Source organism: Lissotriton vulgaris, chromosome 6, assembly GCF_964263255.1.
Source record: "Lissotriton vulgaris chromosome 6, aLisVul1.2, whole genome shotgun sequence".
NCBI lineage: Eukaryota > Metazoa > Chordata > Amphibia > Caudata > Salamandridae > Lissotriton > Lissotriton vulgaris.
In genome coordinates, this window is record NC_141694.1 from 1213095063 (window position 1) to 1213114038 (window position 18976).

The window sequence follows — 18976 nt, forward strand, 5'->3', positions numbered from 1 at the left end:
TTGCTCCATTTGTTGTTCTTACAAAACAAACGCACCTGTTGCCTTAGGATGGAGGAAACTTGGTCCAGCATCAAACTGTTCCCCCAGCATCATAATACACAATACCAGAGTCAAGTTATAGTCAAGTCATAAGATCTTTATTTGGATGCACAAAGTACCCACAAAGGCACAGTAAATATCATACATATATATTAAATGCATAATAAAACATCTCATAGAACAAGAATGAGAAATGAAATCCAGACCAGATTAATAGCAGCATTAGTCAATACAGTACGTTCTAGTCAATATGCAAAGTGTGTGCATAGAGCTACGAGCCCGGACAGCCATTCTAAAAAAAGCACCAACATGAAGGCTTTTCACATCAACAGGGAGTTGTAACAAAAGAGTAAAAGCTGAACTAAAGTACCTGATTTACATTTTTTATTAGGTGAAAGTAAGTAATGCTTCATATACCTGGTATAAAAATAAAAAAAGGGCAAGTGCTGCACGGTCTGCTCAGATCTCCCATCGCATGTGCACTGTCAGGGACTGTCCGGGACTGTCTGGAACACAGCCAGGCACTTGGGTAAAGACTGGTGACTGGATAGTAAATGAAGCAGAAAAAGGAGTACAGCACTGCCCAGGATCACACTGAAAGTCAGAAGAGAGAAGGGATCCAAAGGGAAAGCCTGCATGAAGGAACACGATGGCTAAGACTCAGAAAGGACAGGCACTCATAAGGTGGTTCAACATTTAGAATCATTACACCTAGGACGGATGTGCAATACACATATATAAAACAACATTAACAATAAAGGGAATGTGGGTTACAGCACTCGGGAGCTCCACACAATCTGGAGCTCAGTTAGTTCCTCACCCACAATTGCTGTTACAGATACCAACTGCAAATACCCACATAAAGGATATGCATGCAAAGGTAGGGTCTGTGGAGCTCACAGTAATCACATGCATCAGATGTGAGTAGGCTAGAAGCAGCCAGACACAGGTGAGCTGAATTCTCCCACCCATCCCTGGCCTGCAGGGGTAGAGGCGAGGCAGTGAGCATGGGAATATAGGTAATGGAGTTTCCAGCATGAGCAGACTGGCATTCACAAAACCCGGCATGGATTGGGAATGGATGTCAATTCCTAAATGGTGTCCAAATGCCTGGAGGTCAGGATATACATGCAGGAGAGATTCTGAAGCATATTGGAATGCTGGAAAGCCCAACTATTCAGCCACTGGTGGTGGGCACGAGAGCACAGTGAGTGAATTGTGACAAGCAGGGTCTTGAGTCAAGATTCTTCTAGAAGCCTACTAGGAAACACAGTCAATATCTGACTGTGGTGGCCCTAAAGCATACCAGTGAGCTACGTTCCCATCATCTCATCACTCTTGCAAGATATCTTGAGGGTGGAGCTTCTGCAACCATATGCATATAAGCTGCCACACTCGTCTTCTCACTCTCTGCATTATGATCAAAGCTAAATAGGGCTTGATGTTCCTGTTTTTTTTATTTGTTGTAATGTTAAGCTCTGGACCCCAAAAACATGGTGCATCCTTCAATACCTTGATTCCATGCCTGCTAGCCAAGGTATTGTTAAACACCTTTGAGGCAATATATAATGATGTACCTGGTAAACCTGGCCTCCTTTTTTATCCATCCTGCTAGCCATAAGAAGGGGTGGGAGGCTCTGATATGATCTTCAAAATATGGAATAACCAAGTTTTTCATGTAAGATGAAGTTGGAGGACGATATTGGGGCAGCCAGGACCTTTCTCAAAAACCAATTTCTTCACACTGAATAACATCACTCCTAGGGGTACCTGATACCCCAGGACCATATGTGGCAATCAGGAAACATTGTGTTTTGTAAATTTGCAGCACAGGGATAAAATCTCCCCCCCCAAGTGGATATGGGTAGTTAAATAATAACCCAACTGGGTAATATGAACTTATGTATTTATAAAGTTTTATATAGCGCAAACATGACCCAAGCAGACACCAGTGCGCTTCACATTATGACGAGGATAACAGAGAGAGAGAGAGGTGGGTAAAACAACAATCTGACAGTGCAAGATAAATGGGTAGACAAGAGCACTGCGGTATCAGAACACAACAGAAGTATAGTAAATGAGCAGACGAGTGAGGAGGGAGACTCGGGAGCATTGTTTTCGGGGGGAGTAGGTACATTATAAGTTTAGAACGTATGCATAAGAAAGCTTTGACTTATTTTTTGAAAGAGGACATTCAGTCTGATTTCCAGAGGCAGGGCGCTCCAAATTCTCGAGGCAATACCAGAGCAAGCCCGGTTATAGGTTTGTTTCCTTTCTCTTAAATGTTTGTGTTTTCAGCAGTAAAGTGCTAGATGTCCACAAAGATCTGCAACCACCAGAGAGTTCCAGTTTCCAGGTGAGGTACGAAGGAGTGTTAAGGTGATGGGCTTTGTAAGCCATGCAAGCAATTTTAAGATGAATCCTATCCTCAAAAGGAAGCCCGTTTAGAGATTTGAAATCCAGTATGATGTGGTTATTTCATTTGGATCCTGTGATGAGCCTAGCCCCCGAGTTCAGAGAGGCCCTCATTGGTGCCAACTTGTAGCTCGGAAGACCACAGAGAGTTGAGCTCCCATACTCCAATCTGGAGATGACTAGGGCTTGGACAGCAGACTTGAGGTCTTCCTGAGGAAGGAAGGGTTTTAACTTTCTTAGTATGCTCATTTGGAAGTTCGCTCCTTTGGTGGCAGCGCTGATGAGCACCTGCATGCTCAGGGGCTTATCAAGTATTATTCAGAGAGATTCAGAGAGATTTGGTAAAGTCAATGATGTGTGGAACACAGTTGAGAGCTGTAAGCTGCTTCATGTGATCAATGATAAGATGGGCCTGTTGGGGAGGAGAAATAAGGAGGAATGACATTTTTATGCTTTTTAGCTTGATATGGTTGGAAGTCAACTAGTGTTGGGTTTTGAGTAGGGTTGAATTGAGTGAATTGATGTCTTCGGAGATGGAGATTTTCAAGTACAATTGGATATCATCAGTGTACATGTGATAACGTATATTGGATGATTTGAGCATTTGCGTTAAGGGCTCCATGAACAGGTTGAAAAGTGTAGGTGAGAGCGAGGACATTTGTTTGACCCCCAGAGGGATCGGAGTAGAGATGCAGAGGGAGTTATTGACTTTAATTCTTTGCGATATGGTATGAAGAAATGAGGCAAACCAATCTAGCACTGATCCTGAGAAACCCATCCTGCGTTCCAATATATCCAGGAGGTTGTCATGTTTGACCATATCAAAAGCATACAAGAGGTTAAGGAGGATTAGAGAGCAGGCTTCGTTCTGATCCAGCATTTTTAGAGTGTCATCCATTATGTGGGTAATGGCCATCTCAGTGCTTTGAGCCTGGCGAAAGCCCGATTGGAATTGATCAAGAAGCTGGAATTGATTAATGTGGCTATAAAGTTGGACATGGACACATTTCTCTAGCAGCTTCGATAGAGGAAGAATGGTAGTGATTGGGCGGAAGTTATATGTGATGGACCCCATCCTGTTGCAGCAAAGGTGACCCCCAAATATGAGAAAATGCCGCTCATTGTAAGCTGTTAGGACCAACTAAAGAGTTGCCAACTCATGTCTCTTTGGGCCACATGCCATAATATATGAATTGGTGAAATTAATTTGTAGATCCAATGTGCCCATGAATTTCACAAGACCATGCACTAGAAGGCGAAGGGCTTTTGGTGTGCGTCATCTGCATCGATGAGCGTAGGGAGTGGTGAGCCTTTAACCTTTGGGACATCTGGTTTAACAGAGAATAAATAAGGATGCAACTAATCAACATCTCCTGATAAATCTCCATGGGTACTGAGTCAATCAAACAATTAATCAGGAAATTTGTAGAGCTCACTACTCACCCGTGAGGGTCTCAAGGTGCTGGGGGGGGGGGGTGAAGCTAATGCTCGAACAGGCAGGTCTTGAGTAGCCTCCTGAAGGTTAGCAGGTCTTGGGTCTGCTGTAGGAAGATGAGGAGGGTGTTCCAGGTCTTGGCGGCGAGATAGGAGAACGATCTCTTGCTTTCATGTCCCTGTGCAAGTTAGGTAAAAGGTGCACCAGTGTCTCATGTATCCCACAGGATATCTATTCCACAGGAAAGGAGGTTTGCCCAGAGCTTTGAGTGAACAATGCAGTCGAACAGTGAAGTCAGGTCCATGAAGGCTAAATATAGAGGAGATTGTTTGGCTACAGTATATTTTCTAACAATCAGACTCAGTATCAGACATTGCTCAACTTTTCCAACCCGGACAAGGATACAGAATGGATTTATCTTGTACCCATATTGTAAAGGACCCTTCCTAGAATTTTAACTGTAGTGTCAATTAAGGATATGAGCCTGTAACAACCCGGTCAACTCAGCTATGCAGCGTGCGCAAGGTAAATAGTTTTATTTTTATTTATTTATTGATGTACTTTACTCCTTGCCGTTGTTTGTCTGACTCTACTACCCTCCCCACACTGCCCCACACCCGCCCCGCAGAACTCTCTCCGTGAGCAGCCACTGATGCCAGCTAATATTGGCACTATTTGATTCATTCATCTCATATCTTATACTGCAGAGCAAAAGAATAAAAAAAAATCCTATTTGCTACTAGCACTAAAGTTTCCCACTGCTGGGCAAGCACCTCCCTCCTCCGTCTGTTAGTACCCTCTTTATATTGTCTTCGAAGAGAAGCCCCCTTGAAGGCATCTCTAGGTTTCGCCATAAAGGCCTTACGCAATAAGCGGTTACCCACCGAGCACTTGCGGTTAAACCACCTGGGTTCATTATTTTTTGGGCCAGGACAGTTTTAATAAAGTTTTCCTTATGTTGGTACAGAGATTATTAAAAGCACCGACCACCTGATGATTTATTTCATCTTCCACTAGGCAAGCCTCATCCAGTTCCATTTTCTCCTTAATCACTGTATTGAAAAAACTGGCTGGATCCTGTAGCCTCCATACCAACATTAAGCCATCAGTCAATGGCTCAAGGTTACTGGCCACTTGGTCAACTCTGTATTGTGGCTTTGGGGACTATGAGAATGTTACTTCAATAGGGTTATGATCCCCAAAATTTGGGGGAGACTCTTGTCCATGCAATAGGAAGTATGTCAAATTAATTGATATAAGGAAGTAATTAATTGTAGAGGAGCATTCTCTTCCCCTATAAGTGACTATCACTACATCATAACAGCCTGCCATGACCATGACATTATTCAAATCGTGGGAGGCCAGTTGTGACATCAGCTCTAGGCCACTAGAGTCAGGGCTTGCTGAGGGGCCTGCAGGAATATCTGTCTCAACACCTCTGGCAGAACTCACAAGATTAATCAGAGGAGTGAGGCTTGCATTAAAATCTCCTGCCAAGCAAAGGCCAACTGAGTGCCCTTTACTTGCAACATTGCTCAATAGCAATGTGATAAAATCATTGTTATAGAAGCTGATTAGGTACAAAGTCAAGACCCTCCCATATTTCACTTCCTGAAAACTATTATTAGAGGGCTCGATTGAACTAACACAACCCCAGCAGGTAGGTTCACACATATGGTTAAACCGCCGGACGCACATCCAGATCGGGAGCTAGTTCCTGCAATACTATGACACTGAAAGCCTTAATTTATCAAATCCTGCGCAGCCAGGTTTCTTGAAGCATAAGGATATTGTACTGTCTTATAAAGGTTTGCCTATCTGACAGCAGTATCTTTGACTAAAGCTTTGCCACATTCAAACCTAATATCCTCAACACAGCATCACACTGGGCTTTGGCATTGCTAAAAGGTGCGTAAATAAAAAACGTTTGGGGACATTCAATGCCAGGGTGGCTACTGTTTTCCCCTTGCAGTGGATGTGTGATCCTGTCATTCAACCTAATCAAGCTTGCCTAAGGTGAAAAAACTGTTCTGCTGGATCATTGGAAGCCCAAGGTTATGTCGAACAGGAGGGCCATGTGGGAAGCTTATCATATTTGGCTTATGAGGGGAGAGTGCAGATTCTGGTGCCATTAAGGTCTCTATCCTCTTGTGACCTCAATATATTTGTCACACATGATGGTTTACGAAAATGTACAATAATGCAGTCCTCATTAATGTCCTTAGTCGAGCGGCCAACCCAACTAACCATTATCATTTTATTCAACCCCCCTCAAGTTGAAATGTTTGTGCTTGCCAGGTCAGTCATCGGTTTCATTGCGTAGCTCCTCCCATGATTTCGTTTGGCCACGCCTAAGAGGGGAAAGTCCTGCCAGCACTAAGTCATAGGGGCAAGCTGGGGGTGGCCAATTCAATGGCTCTTTGTTGGGAGAAGGGCAATCCGCAATTTGAACGTGACTAGTGATCCAGCTCGGCTCTCAAACAACCCTCCCAACTCATCTCACTTAACCCAGGAGCTGACTTATTTTACTCATCGGTGGGGCCCATAGCACCTTGAGTCATACATTCACACACCACACTACTCCTGAATCAGTGAGAACAGAAAGCGAGCTGCTGGTCAGCGGAGTGCTGTGTATATCTAGATCTAAAATGTTATACATTATATACATATATGTACATATTCCCTTTCTCTAAAAATATTAGGAAATAACATCAAGGCACCCCACTGTTTTGGTCGATGGACCAGCTAGTAGAAGTTAGTTGATGGAGACTAAGACCAGGTCAATCACAATATTCCTTTATTTTATTATTTACCTTGTCATGACTTTTATTCTAAAGGAACACAGACTCAGATAATTTTATAGTAGCGTTTATCTAAATTCAGTCATTAAAGAAAATAGCATTTCAAAATGAAAACTTTTAGCATTTATTAAAACATTCAAGAAATAGAAAATTTAGAAAACATATTACCGGTCTGCCATAGACGATGACAGAATTGCAACGAAACAGGTTCCCAAGCTGACTGTCTTTCTAACCTCCTCGATGTCTACCTCCCAACAGGACTACACATTCAATTCTTTGCCCCATCAAAATGTAAAGTCCAAAAATAATTCAAAGTCTTTTCGCACCAAAAATTGTTCAGACCAACAGCATTTCATGGTGCCCAATAAAGTACACAGAACCAACTTTTTTTTCCTCTTTTATACAGGCTCTTTTATACCCTTTTTCCCCAACTATCTAACTCAAATTAAAACTTTAGGGTCCATACTCATTTCTCATTGGTCCATTAGAGGGGTGATGAAAATCACCTCATGTCCTCTTTGTCCAAACCAGTTCATAATTTGCTGTCATCCTTGCATAGTCTCTTGTGGCCAAAATTGTCCATTTTGCAATTTGTCATCCTAGCCTTGTATCTTTTAAACATTACGAAGTTACAGCACACAAGTTTCCCAGGCTTTTAAATTCAAGCATCCTTCGGCACATCTCCGGTGTCCTAGGCCAAGCTGACCTTGACATCTTTCACTCCGAGCACAGGCCGTTCAAGCATCTCTAGCACAGTTGAGCATGCGTAGGGCTAAATTTCTCAAAGTCTCGCATAAACCGCCATTTTCGCACAGGCCTCAATGGGAACTAACATGAAAACAAACACAATAGATATTAGATTTAGAATTTTAGCCCTTCTGTTTACCTCCCACCTTTCTAACTTCCCTTGTTAGAGGTTACCCAGCAAAAAGCAACATATATGTGTCTTTTACTTACCAAGTTTATTGTTTTGCCACACAGACATTCAATAAAAAGGCACAAACACACACTTTTTTTTTTAAATCACTGCTCTATATTAGTATGACTTCTTCATTTTATTAGTAAATTAGTTTTTGCAAATCAGCAAGTTAGTTTTCCCACATGTAACTTTTTTGTCTCTCCCCTGCTCCATCATTAGACAGTATGGGACAGATTTACAAGCCCCTTGCGCAACTTTTGCGTCACTTTTAACATGGGAAAAGTGACGCAAAAGTGGCGCAGGGGGCTTGTAAATCTGCCTCTCTGTTCCTTGATGACCTCGGATTAAATGAGCATGAGACAGATTTTGCATTGCTTTTACGAGAATCCTGTGTTGTTTCATTGAGTTCTACAGGTTCAATTACATCCACTGTCTCTTTATGACAAGCATTATCCTTTGTTTGTGATAATGTTGAGCCTCTGCTTACAAAGGCACTAAATTGACTGGGTACTTCTAGCAAGCTGCTCTCAATGCAGTCCAAGTGATCTATAATGGACTTCAATTTCTCCTCCAAAATGGTGCAAAACAGGATGACAAAAATCTTAAAGACCAGAGATTACAGTCTGACATCCGGGTTGACTGTGTTCGGTTCTGTCCCTGAAGTCAAGAGGAGAGGTGCCTCTGCTGCTGGGTACGCTGTTTACTTTTTTGTCATTGCATTTGTGTCAGGGACTCAGAGATAGGATGCCTCGGTACACTATCAGTGGCGGAAGAACCGCCTTCAGATTCAATTGACATGGGGCGATACTCCAATGATAGCCTGCATTCAGTCAACGTGATTTCATTGGTAGTTATCCCATTGGCTCTTCAAGCATACACTTTGGAGTGTGGGATGACAGCTGATCCAGTAACCATTCCAGCAGCTTGACATTTGCCCAAGGTTTATTTGAGAAATGATCACCTTCTGCTGATCCTTTTGAAGTTGTTACCCCCTGGGGGCCAAATAGGAAACGATAAAGAAGAGTGGGCCCAGCCCATGCTCATCTGGCCCTGGATGGGAACACAGATGGGCCCGCCTTTGTCCTGGGCTTTGCCCGGACGTCGCCTGCATGCGCCCTGCACTGCGAGATTATGAGATGATCCACATAGCGCCGAAATTGCCAGCAGGTGATGGAAATTTCAGGAGCCGCTTCCTTGGTCCCTGGGAATGCTGGTAATCCTCACCTGCATTGGAGTGAAGAGCTGTCAAAAGAATCCAGCGAAAAGGGATAATGAGACGGGATATGTAGCACTGAAATTGCGGGGAGGTGATGGGAGGTTCAGGAGCACCGTCCTGGGGTCCTGAGAATGCTGGTGATGTTGGTCATCACCAGCATTGTAGTGCCTGGCCACCATTGAGGACAGGCCGGCCATACCTGGACCTCCCAATCACTGTACCATCCCCAGGGTAGCATAATGTAACACTATAGCCCTATCTGTAGCAGACACCACTAGCCCTTCCCTAGAGGTTGTGTATCCCTGCCACAAGTTGGGACATCGGCTCAAGGCCAATTTCTCCTAGATTCACCTGCACTTCCATTTGATGCCAAGGTTGTCGACCTGGCTTGTAATAGCAAGGTGACCTGGCTGCTGCTGGGGAGGTCACTCTGCCGGCATCCGTTCGGGCATTCAGGGAGCCAGGTGACCGCAGGAAAAGTTGCCCTGATATTTAAAGCCTCTGTCTGCTTCCACTGGGCACCCTGGTGACTCCACCAGCCCGTGGGTAGCGAATGGCATTTCCAGTTTGACCCTGGTGACCACCGCTGGCTACAGGTTTGAACTGGTCAAATCCGACGCACTCCTGTCCCAGTGGCCTGTCAACCTGCAGATAGGGCCCTCTTTTACTCTTCTCTCTATTTGGAACCTCCAACATGCATGTCGTCAAAATATCAAATTTTAACAATTTTGCTACATGACCGAGTCAAATGGGCCAGCTGACTCATTGGTCGAGGTGCCCTAAATAATCCAGTGAAACTTCCTTGGTTGCACATTTCAAATACAATTCCCTGCAAACTCACAAGCATTTGCCAGGGAGCAATTCATAGATAGCGTTGAAGGTGTTTTTTCTGATATCACATTTTATGCAATATACTCCCTTTATCTCTTGTATCTTTTCCTCTGAGAGTTTGTAGAGGATTAAGGCTATCCACTGCTCCCTTGGAGGAGGTCATGTCTTTTCATGCCTTTATGACTCAAAACCATCTTCTAAGCGTTCACAACCACTTCAAAACCTGTTTGTTTTCTACCTCTGAAACTCCTTATCTTAAGCAGCCCCGCTTCAGCTACAGGTTATGGAGCCAGTATACCTTTTGGAGTTATCGAGATGAGCCATAGTACCTTTTTGGAGTCATTGTGATGACACTCTATAAATATGCAGTCCATTCATCCATTCACTCATGAGCCTGTTCCTTCCTGTATTCATTCTTTTACGGGACTCCTCTCAACAGAAAGGTAACAATCCCAAGGAAGACTTCTATCAGTTTTCATTCATTTATCTTATTCAGTCTTTGAACAAGTGTTATTTCCGAGGCTAGTTCGACAGATAGTGAACGTCTGAAAAGGAAGTTAGCGTCCCATTGACAAAACCGCGGCGTCTGCTTGTTTGCACAATGAACAACTGATTGTGACGCAAATTGCTTGGACAGAAGACTTCCAGCAATTAATGTTACGCACAATGCTCGTCATGCTTTTTCTATTAATCACTAAGTAAATTACAGTCATTTAAGTCGCTGCTCCGTTGACAAAGTTGGCTTCGTTAACTAAATGTGGGAGAAGCAAATTGTCAAGAAAATAATTGATTAGCAGTTCTGATTACAAACTGTTACATGCATAATTTACATGATTGCTGGATTGTTTGTGAAACATTTGTACAGCCTTGATTACGTACATTGATGAGCGACGGAACCGAAGAGATTAAATGGATTGTCACCTCTCAAAATTGAGCGCCCCCCTCCCCAGCATGTGGCTCAATTGCGAAGCAGTTTAAATTGATTTTATTTCTTTTTTTCAGGTTCGAATAGCTGAAGTCAGATCAAAGGCAATGGAGCCCTTTACATGAGCATTTGATTAGATTACTCAAATCCAGACACATTTATTTCTCCTTTAGACATGACGAGATTAAGGGCAACATTGCGCTGCCAGTTGGACGAACCGTAGGAGAAGGGGGACAGCCCGACAAGGAGTCGGTCTGCAGCACAAGCCACAATAAAAAATATACACTTTAAAAACATCCCTGCAGATTGGTGCCTTCCACATGGTGCAGGGATGTTTAGGGGGATCACCATATGTTCCCTACAGGCCCAATAGCGGAGGCCTATGAGGAACGGGGGCCCACTAGGGGCCCCCTAAGGCACTTCTGACTGCCTTTTCATGGCGGGTGTACCACCATGAAAGACCAGGCAGAAAGGGAAATTATAATCCATACTGCCCCTATTGTAGGGATCAGTGACCCTCTGACGGTCCAAAGGGCTTCTTGAGCACATCGGAAAGTGTTGGACTCTCCTTCCCCTGCTACCTCTGATCACAGGCGTTGTAATGCGTTGATCGGACTGCAGCAGCAGATGGCGATCCGACTGCCATTTGAAGGACCTCCAAAGTAATTTACCCAGAATCAATTCAATTCATTTAATTCACTCTTATATAGCGTATGGTGGTTACCCATCAAGGGCCCCTCAGTGCTCAAAAGCATATTGCAGTACTTGTCAGGTCCAATTACCCAAACAGCCATTTGTTTAATAACTTCCTACATCTAGTATAAAGGGGTGACCCAGTGCCCCTCAGAACCTGGGTGTGCAAAAATGTGGAAAAAATTGGTTCTTTCGGGTAACAAAATTGATTCTTGGTATAACCATTAACAAACAATACAAAACAACAGTACTCAAACCTTTCAATAATAATCAATGGAAAGGAAAAAAAGAGAAAGGACAAAGAACATGAATCAAATACACACCACATTTGAATCAATTAAAGTCTGTATTTAAAGATAAATCCAAATATTTTTACATTTCATGGTGTCAAACTGACATTGAAAGCCTGTCAAAGTTCGTGAACAAACACTTTGTGCCAACGGCACAAGTGCTTGAGTGAAAAAAGTGCCACAAAATATGGTAAATGTGAACAGGATTAAGAGTTGTTGAAACAGGTCATCCATCCCTAGGTACATGAAGCTCTGGACTGCTTGGGATTTCAATTTTCATTTCACACAGGACGGAGAGAGTAGGATCAGGATTATCACAAGTACATTGATGTTTCGACCGCATAAGGTGCATGAGATACTAATAGCCATGGAGGGTCTTCCTCAGGACACGGCGATACAAGGGGCAGCCTATACAAATAAAAGGAGCAGTCTGATGTAATCAGTGTGGACCTACCAGAATTAATAGAGGAAAGGTCTTCAGGGATTGGTCCACCGTTGGTTGGACTCAAGGGGCAATAAACGAAGAAAGTTCCAAGATATTGATGAATTACATTAAAAAGGCAGCATACATCTGTCACTGATGGGAATTGTGACTAAAGGTTAGTGTTTATTCTGATACTCTAAGCAATTCAAATCACCCAAGTGGTGGGCCAGCAGTGTTAAAAACACTCTGGTGCCTACGGCGCATGCGAGATGTGAATAATTACATGTGTGTCCAGTCATGAATGCTAGTGCCGACGTGTCAGACTAAGCCCGTGCAGGTAGGTAATTTTACCCGATCGTCTAGTGCAGACAACGTAAAAGTTAATTCTGAGTGGAATAGTGTGGGCGCACTAAGTACCTAAGTGAATAACAGTGGCTCCGGTCTTGAAATTATTGCCGCGGTGGTGACCAGTAATTGATAAGAGAATCAATGCTGCTGTGATGGTAATAAACACCGAATGACCCACAGTCTTGTGAGAAAGATTTTACATTTATGGCGCTGCTCCAGACATGAGTTGGCATTTATCTGGAGCGGAATGAAATCAGCTGGTCAATTAAGTGCTGTTTAAGAGAGCTCACCCCGTTGTTGTGTGAAAACAGAGAGCCTAAGTACCCCATCTACTTAGGCTCGCTGATTTCACACATCAACTGGGTGAGCTCTTCTAAACAGCACTTAATTGACCAGCTGATTTTGTTCCGCTCGGAGCAGCGCCATAAAGTTAAGATCTGTGAATCATGCGTAGTTTACTTCGTCACAGCAGCATTGTTTCTCTTATCAATACTGGTCACCACAGTGGCAATAATTTCAAGACCGGAGACACCATTAATCACTTAGGTACTTTGCGCGCCCACACTATTCTACTCAGAATTAACTTTTACATTGCCTGTACTAGACGATCGGGGGAAATGGCCTACCTGCCTGGGCTTAGCCCCACACGTCGGCACTAGCATTCATAACTGGCCGCGCATGTATTGCTTCATGCCTCGCATGCGCCATAGGCACCACAGTGCTTTTAACACTGCTGGCCGACCACTTGGGTGATTTGAATTGAGTATAAGATTAAACACTAACCTTTAGCCACTTTTCCCATCAACGACAGATGTATGCTGCCTTTTGATGTGAAAACCTTTCCTCCATTAATTCTGGTAGGTCCGCACTGATTACATCAGACTGCTCCTTTTCATATACCAGACACACCATTCTTAAACCTACCTATTTTTAATTATATTGGCTGTCCCTTGTATCGCCTTGTCCTGAGGAAGACCTGCAGTACCTATTAGTAAATCACCCACCTTATGGGGTCGAAACATCAACGTACTTGCAATAATCCTGACCCTACTCTCTCCACCCCACGTGAAATGGAAATTTAAATCCCAAGCGGCCTGGTGCTTCATGTACCTAGGGATAGATGTCCTCTGAATGATCAGTTTCAACAATTCTTACAGCACTATATATATATCCTATTCACATTTAGCACATTTTTCACAATTTTTCACTAAAACACTTGCGCCGTTGGAACAAAGTGTATGTTCACGAACTTTGACAGCCTTTCAATGTCAGTTTGACACCAAAAAATTTAAAAATGATTAGATTTTTTTCTTTAACCCCTTCATCGCTATGCCTTTTCCCCCTATGTGCTAAGCCTTTTTTGGCTATTTAGGGTAGTTCACGCTTAGGCCTATGTAACTTTTTGACCACATAAGGTATCTATGCCAAATTTGAGTCCTTTTTTCCAATATCATCGGAATTCTAAAGGTACCCAAGGTTTGTGGATTCCCCGGAGAGGACCCAGAAATGAGTCAAAATACAGCAACATTTTGTTATTTTGGGGAAAAATGCGAAAAACGTGCTACAGATGAAAGCGTCTGTTTTTTTCCCTCCAAATGGTATCAAATATGGGTTGTGGTGCTAAAATCACCATCTTCCCAGGTTTCAGGGACAAGCAGACTTTTGTCAGAAAATCAAAAGTTTTTACACAGTTTGGCAATTTTCTGGGTCATTACCTATTTTTGCTATTTTTTGTGCTTTCAACTTCCTTCCAGTTAATGGTAGAAATTGGGTATGAAAGCAATAATGGATCCCGGAAAGCTATACATTTTGGAAAAAAGACACAATTCTAAATTCAGCAAGGGGTCATTTGTGTAGATCCTTCAAGGTTTCTCTATAGAAACTAACAGTTAAATATAGGAACAATTGAAAATTAGTTGAAAAAAACTGCCTTTTGTGTCAACGTTTTCATATGTAACTTCTTCTAATTATGACAAATCGTTGAAAGAAATAAACCATTACGTTCACTGGACACTTCTGGCTGTGGGGATATATAGGATTTGTAGGTTCACCAAGAACCCGAAGAACCCAGAGCCAAAAACTGAGCAGCGACTTGCAATGGTTTTTTATCATGTACCGGGTATATAGCAATTATTCTGGGAAAATGCATACATGGAACAATCGGTATGAAAGACACCTATGTATTTCTGATATGGGAACAGAATATAGAGTTTAGAAACAGTAGATATTTATACATTTCCAAAATTGGGAATACTCATATTGGCATGAGAATTATCAATAATTTTTCAAAATTACTTCTTTTTAACACATTGTCTTTCATTTGGAAGGCAGAAATGCATCAAAAGTCAATAGGTAATAACAGTTGCTTTACAAATATGAATTATCTTAAGTCTCCCAATAAAAATAGTACCTCACTTGTGAGGGTAGGTTTAGTGCCCACGACAGGAAACGGCTCACAACGCAACGTGAACACACCACATTTTCACAATGAAAAATGACCCTTCTTTTGCAAAGTGCCTAGCTGTAGTTTTTGAACCCTAGCTCTACCAGCACCTAGGAAAACCTAGCAAACCTATACATTTCTTTTAACTAAACACCTAGGGGAATCCAGTAAGGTGTGACTTGACTGCCTTTCTCCAGGTTCTGTTACCCAGAATCCCTTGCAAACCGAAAAAATATCAAAAAACACATTTTCCTCACATTTCTGTGGTGGAAAGTTCTGAAATCTACGTGGATCCACAAATTTCTACCCACCCCGTGTTTCCCAATGTCCTCCGAGAAAAATGGTATTTCACTTGTGTGGGTAGGCCTAAAGCCCGCGACAGAAAACAGCGCACATCGCAAGGTGGATACACTACAATTTCACAGCGAAAAATCACCCTTTTTTGGCAAAGTACCTAGCTGTGAATTTTGAACCCTAGCTCTGCCGGCACCTAAGGAAAGGTAGCAAACCTATAGATTTTTTAAAACTAGACACGCAGCGAAATCCAGGATGGGGTGACTTGCTTGCCTCTCACCAGGTTCTGTTACCCAGAATTCCTTGCAAACCTAAAAAATTATCCAAATAAACCACATTTTCCTCACATTTCTGTGGTCGAAAGTTCTGGAATCTGCGTGGATCCACAAATTTCTACCCACCCCGCGTTTCCCGAAGTCTTCCGAAAAAAACGGTACCTCACTGGTGTGGGTAGGCCTAGTGCCCGCGACAATATACGGCCTAAATCGCAACCTGGACACACCATAATTTCACCGTGAAAAATTACCCTTTTTTGGCAAAGTGCCTAGCTGTAGTTTTTTTACCTTAGCTCTGTCTGCGCCTTTTTAAAAACTATCCATGCTGAGGAATACAGGATGGGGTGGCTTGACTGCCTCTGACCAGGTTCTGTTGCCCAGAATCCCTTGCAAACCTAAAAATGTTTCCAAAATAACATATTTTCCTCACATTGTTGTGGTAAAAGTTTTGGAATCTATGTGGATTCACACATTTCCACTCACCCCGTGTTACCCATAGTCTGCCAAAAAAAATGATAACTTACTTGCATGGGTGGGTTAAGGACCCGTGAAAGGCAAGGGCCCAAAGCCTATTGAGGCGACATCAAAATTACCTATCACAACCTGATTTTGCAAGTGGTCCCATGAGTTTTTGGCCCTGGGCTCAGCGACCATTTAGGAAACCTACCAAACCCACATATTTCTGGAAACTAGACACCCAGGGGAGTCCAGCAAGGTATAGCTTGCGTGGGCCTCCTAATGTTTTCCTATCCAAAAACCCTCTGCAAACTTCAAATTTTACTGAAAAAATCACTTTTTTCTGACATTTCTGTGTGGGAAAGTTCTGGAATCTACGTGGATCCACAAATGTCCTCCCATCCAGCGTTCCCCAAGGTCTCCTGATAAAAATGCTACCTCACTCACGTGGGTGGGTTAAGTACACATGACAGGTAAGGGCAAAAAACCTATTGAGGCGACATCAAAATTACCTATCACAAAACAACCTGGTTTTACAAGGGGGGTCCTATGAGTTTTTGGCCCCTGGCTCGGCAGCTATCAAGGGAAACCTACCGAACCCACACATTTCTGAAAACTAGACACCCGGGGGAGTCCAGCAAGGTATGACTTGCTTTGGGCCCCAAAATGGGCATGCCAATGCCCCGATCCTAATTAAAATTTGCCCCCAAAAATCCCTGGTTTCTAGTGAGCTTTTTGCCCCCCGGGGGGAAGATTGGTGGCTACTACCCCATCTGCCCCTCAGGGGAGGCAGGAAGGCTGGAATTTTTGCAGGGGATGGGATGGGGGCATGGGCCTGCCCGTTTTGGGCAGACACCACCCTAATTCAAATATGCCCGAAAACAATCCCTGGCGTCTCCCCTATGTTTTTTTGGCCATGTTTAGTCTTTTTGCCCCCCCCCCCCCTTGGGGGGCAGATGGGTCAGTAGCCCCCAATCTTTCCCCCTGGAGGGCGGAAAGCTCACTAGAAACCAGGGATTCTTTTTTATTGACATTGGGGTGGGGGCTGCCCAAAACGGGCATGCCAATGCCCCCCATAATTAAAATGTACCCCCAAAAATCCCTGGCGTATAGTGGGCTTTTTGCCCCCCCTGGGGAAGCAGATTGGGGGCTGATACCCCCATCTGCCCCCCAGGGCGGCAGAAAGACTGACATTTCTCTGGGGGGAATCCCTGGTTTCTAATGAGCTTTATGCCCTTGGGGGGAAATATTGGGGGCTACTGACCCATCTGCCCCACAGGGGGGGGGGGGACAAAAAGATGAAATTATTATTATTATTATGTTTGAGCTTGTAAAGCGCACTGTTACCCGGAGGTTTCCTGGCGCTGTGTAACGCTGGGGAACCCGTCCTGGCTTTCCCTGTGGGATGGTCCCTGCTGGGAGTCCCCAAGGTGGAGCCAAGCATCCCCGGCGTTGGGGGGGGCCGTTGTGGAGATTAGGCAAGCTAATGCCCAGAGTTGCCGAGTGGGACCCCTGATTAGAGTAGGCACGGAAGCGAGAATTATCGAGTCCGCTGACCGAAGTCCACGACCCTAACCCGTCGGGAATTGAACCCTGGTCCCGGCCGACTTCTGCTCCCGGGTCTGCCGCCTCTAACCAGTGAGCCACACCACTCCACTATGTGGCCCAAAAAACATAGGGGGAGCAAAGGGCCTTGCCCAAGGGGCCGCTCCCAACTCCCTGGTGCTAGTGGGTGGATCCCTGCTTGGGGATCGCCCACCTGGGTTGATCCCCAAGCAGGGATCCACTTGGATAGAGTACCATTGAAAGGGGGAGATTCTCCCCTTTCCAAAGATACCTCTTCCAAGTGTGTTGGTGCTTGGGGGACTGAGATGGCCCCACGAGAACTGAAACACTGAAACTAAGTTTGAGTTTGGTTTTTGTTTCAATGACGATTGCGCGCCCTGCGTAATCTGTCACAGACCCCTATGGTCTTGGATCATTTGGAAAGGACAAACCAGCTTAAGTTAGAGTCCTTTCCTTCTATTACTCTAGCAGAGGTTAGAATCCTGATCCACAGGATAAAATCCAGATCTCCTGCAGATCATATCGCAGTCAAATTTGTTCCACCCTTGGAGAATCAGCTGTCTCTGGATGTTTAGTTCATTCCCAGTCCGGGTTAGGCTCAAATGCAGCACCGAATCTGCGTTACTTACAGTATCAGACAACATCAGAATGACCCTTGATATGATATGATATGATATGATTCTGGTGCTGTTGGACCTATCCGCGGCGTTCAACACGGTTTCCCATAGTGTCTTGCTCAGAAGATTGGAGGAAGCTGGGATAAGAGACTCAGCTCTATCCTGGATGGAAAGCTTCTTGTCAGATCATTCTCAGACCATCAACCTAGGCTGGTATCAATCGGCTCCAACAGGTATGACCAAGGGAGTACCACAGGGTTCATATTTGAGCCCTACTCTTTTTAACATCTATATTGCTCCCTTGGCCAACCTCATGAGGATGTATGAGTTTCCCACATCATATGCCGATGATACTCCTAGGGGTTCGTCTTGACCGAGATCTTAGCCTGAAAGAACATGTTACCCAAACAGCGGTTTCATGTTTTCATGTAATCCGCTTGTTACGAAGAGTTTTCCCCCTGCTTCCCGTTTCTGACAGGAAAACTCTAGTCCAGGCGATGGTCCTAAGCCGCCTGGACTACTGCAATGGTCTGCTGATCTCTGCAAACAATTCCCTGCTCAGCAGACTACAAGTAGCACAGAACACCGCAGCTCGGCTGGTGCTCAATGTCCCACCTCTGACCCCTTCACGACCTCTTCTTGTGAAATTGCATTGGCTTCCTATCCGCCAACGGATTGAGTTTAAAACATACTGCATCATCCATAAGGCTTTGGCTAATCTGGGCCCTTCCTATCTTGCCGAAAACTTCCTGTTGTATGTTCCCTCTAGATCTCTACGCTCAGGTGTTAAACATCTTCTGGTAGTACCACGAGTAAGAAAAACCAGATTGGGAGGCGGAGCCCTCTCATATCGTGGACCACACCAATGGAATGAAGTTCCGCTCCCCCGAGCCAGTGCTCTGAACACTTGCAGTTTAGGAAAATGCTGAAGACCTTCCTTTTTTGCCATGACTGACTGCACTGCCATCCCTCACGGTCCTGCTGAAGCG